Source organism: Protopterus annectens, chromosome 3.part0 (assembly GCF_019279795.1).
Source record: "Protopterus annectens isolate FY-2018-M chromosome 3.part0, PAN1.0, whole genome shotgun sequence".
NCBI lineage: Eukaryota > Metazoa > Chordata > Ceratodontiformes > Protopteridae > Protopterus > Protopterus annectens.
This window is the reverse complement of record NC_056731.1, coordinates 71,673,546-71,677,559: the sequence shown is the minus strand read 5'-3', so window position 1 is coordinate 71,677,559 and position 4,014 is coordinate 71,673,546.

The following is a 4,014-nucleotide window of genomic DNA, read 5'->3' as shown; positions in this document are numbered from 1 at the left end:
GTGGTGTGGAATTGTTCTGTTTAAAGCCCTCATGTAGCATCCCTTGTGGTGTCTGTGATGTTTACCTTGTGAGCCACAGCAGGACACACAATTTCTACAAGCGTTACTATGCTCAGCAAGACATCACTACATAATACCTTTTCCCACTTTATGCACTGCGGACACTTTTAATTAATACAAAACAGGCTATACATACACTAACATACTGAGTGTTCTACATAGCTTGTTAGTGTTCCAAACTTTCATAAATATCTCTCTTACACCTTTACTGTTTAAACGGTTCTATGGTATGAGCATACGGTTTGAATGTCTGGCAAGTCATCCTTATATACGTCGATACCTGTAACATGTGGTTTCCTGCCGCCAATTGGTGTTCCTGAGTAAATTATTACATGCACATCAGCTGTGCAGCTACACCATTCACCAATTACGTGGCAACAGTGGGGTATAATTGAATTCTCCACTTGGGCATTGCCCTTTTGCCCTACCTTCGGGGAGACAGCCTGTATGTGTTTTGTTGTATGGAATTGCAACTGCTATTTGTAGAGGCATGGATATTTTGGATTCATGTTCCCCGTGGATTGTGTGTGATGGCTAGAGTATGTGGTTCTACATGTGAGTGTACCTGTCATCTCAACCTTCTGATAAGGGAGTATTGCAAACAAAACCTGTAACATCGCCGTGTGTTCCATTATATAACAGCTACGATTTCACATGGCACCTTTACAAATGTGTCTCTCACAAGGTATGTTAACGCTTCTGCAGATGTAATTGAGTGAGTGGATGCTTGTGATGTTATTACAGTCTGTATTGCTATTGTTTCTTGTGTGGGAGATGTAGGTGGGTGTACATAGCATATACAGGTTTGTGGGGACTGCATTTCTACTTATTCCATATATGTGTGTGGGCTCTTTCCCTAATTGATGACCTATCAGTTAGTAGACTGAAACTATGGTTGTTACGGGCTTATACATTGGGCCATTGTTAATTGGTTTCTATATAGTATGCAGGTGAAGTTGATACTTCCATACCTCCTGAAATACAGCGATATGTAAAGGAATGTTACTAAATGACAGCTGTCCCATGTATTTCTGTCACAGATATTTGCACTCATTGCAGTTGTGTTGGTGATTGAACCTCTTTGACATGGGTTGCCACCTGTTCAAATGGCCATAGTGGGACATTTGCAGGACACACATCAGTGTTTACAGGCTGACACATACCCACGGTCAGTACACAGGTTAGCACATACTTTTATCCTGAATACATATTTATTCTTGTAGCACTTTAGCTACTTATCATGTTTCATGTAACATTTATGTTTTTTAGATACAGACATAACTACTTAATGCAACTATTACATAATATATGGGACATAATTATGTCCTACAATCTAGGACATTTGCCCTTTTTAATATTTTTTGCCAGGACACAACTGCCCAGGGAGGGGCTGTCCCTCTTAAAGTGGAACAGGTGGTAACCGTATGCCTATGGCCAGCTATAACCACACCTACCGTAATGATCTACCTCCGAGTTAGCACTAACAGGCACACGATGCAAACACACACACACATTACAGTCCCATGGAAACGCACACGGCACCCTCAACACACACATACACAGACTACGGCAATCACAAACACAGTTGAACACAGTACCTACGTGGACCGCAACATCGGCAGCGATAACAAAAATGTCCCTTAATATTGTGATAAAATTACATGCGGTTCTAGTGTTCCGGTACTGTGTTCTTTCGGTCTTTCAGCCTCATGATTACGCGTGTCAGTATGTGACACATTCCATAGTTGGTAGTATCCTATTTATTTGTACCTCCATGGTTGTGTACATGTCGTTGACCTATCTACATATTTGCAGATATAGGTGAATCCGTATATATCAACATATATCTCTCTATCACCCTTTCTATCTCTATTATGCATATATATATATATATATATATATATATATATATATATATATATATATATATATATATATATATATATATCAAACAGAGAGAGTGACAGGCAGAATACACCTTTCATTGTGTACATGTCGGTGTATACTCTTACCTGGACTCCGCACGTTTGTGTTTGAACCTGTCACATTACACACCTGCCGTTGGTACATCTTGGGTAGCTTAGTGTTAGGTGATTGTGTACATGATTGTGTGTTCTACTCCTGGCAGTGGTCATTTTACCCTTCAGACCAGGCACTATTAGTACAGGGGTGAATAATTCTGGTTTCACCTGTTCTGGACATCACTGACCATGATCTGCGCGATATTCAGAGAAGCTTAGCCCTGTTTCGCGCATATCCGTATAGTCATATTTAAACGATGCTTACCAGCACTGGGCAACGCATATTCCCACTAACATGTGCTAAACATGATCTGATGACCTGCATCCAACATGCATTATTCATGCCTTCGGGATTACGTTACATCCCTTGCAGGATGTGGGACCGGGAACATGAACGACAGTCACTGCATTTACCACTTGGGCATCTGGGATTTGTACACGTGTTATGGCATTTTGTAGACTATACTATGGCTGTTACTCCATACTGTGATCAAATGGGTAACTCAGTTAGTTTACATATGGATGAGACCTATTAATGGTATGTCCAAGTGATGTTTAATGGATGTGCTCGAGCATTGGGTATGTATGTCACAGTGAGCCACACACTATAATGTGCTACACCTTCACACAACTGTAGGTGGAGCATGCTGGGGTGACAGATACCTGTCATGGGTACAACCCATGCTTCGCCACTACATCCATGATTACATTATATGGAGCCCCTCATTAACGCACCAGGGAATCCATGCAGAGTGTGTGGGGAACAGTGATTACACACATGGATCCTGCAATTGGCTTTGCTCCACTGAGTGACAGGTGGTTACTCAATGTGGTGACAACAGCAGACACTGTTTGCCTTGATTGATGTATGGCCTCTGACAATCGGGCATGTACCTACCGATGTATCTAGGAACCTATACACACAGTACCAACATATGCTGATAGGTGCGTGTACTGTTCAGGTGTTGACATTCCTTGTTACAATAGCTGTTGTGTGTACAATGGTTGGGGGCTGCCTATGTAGGATTCACACAGTAGGCCACCTATACATTACAATTTACAGGTGGTTGTGTGTGTGTGTGCCATCCATTTTACTATGTGTGCAGGTGGAGAGGTGTGTCAGTCCGTAGGGGCCTACACTGTCAGAGTATGTGCTATACGTTCCCTCTTTGCCAAGGCATAGGCATATTGGGCATGCCTCCGTCTGCCTACTGGGGCTGGCACAGGGTGTTCGTGGTCTGAATCCCTCTGTGCCTGTGATGGCCTTGGCAATTGCGGTGGGCTGTGAGGGCCTTCACCATTTTGTCCCTGCTGCAGCTGTTTCCGCAGGATCATATTATGTAGCATGGCACATACTATGAGGATGTGGGCACATGTCCTTGGAGAGTACTGCAAGGCTCCACCAGATATGTCCAAGCAACAGAACCATGATTTCAGCATCCAGAACACACGCTCTATGATGATTCTGGTTTGTGCGTGTGCCTCATTATGACGTTCTTGCATGGGTGTGTGTGCATTTCTGATGGGAGTCATCATCCACGACTCCAGTGCATAGCCATCATCCCCCACAAGGTGGCCATGTGGGATGTCCCCCCTGACAAATACCTGATACAGCTGTGAGGCATGCCAGATGTGGGAGTCATGGTAGCTTCCAGGGCTGCCAGTACACACATCCATGATAATGCCCTGGGCATTGCACACGACCTGGCAGTTGATGGAGTGGTATCCCTTGCAGTTTATGTAGCGCCTACCAGGCTCACCGGGTGGTGACTTGATATGTATGTGCATGCAGTCTATCGCACCCAGTACCTCCGAGTAGTGTGCCACATGGTGGAAGAGACGCATATTGCTCGCCAACTCCTCCTGAGTTCGGGGGAAGTATACATGCTCATTGGCATGTGGTAACATGGCATCCAGGAACTGGTGTAGTACA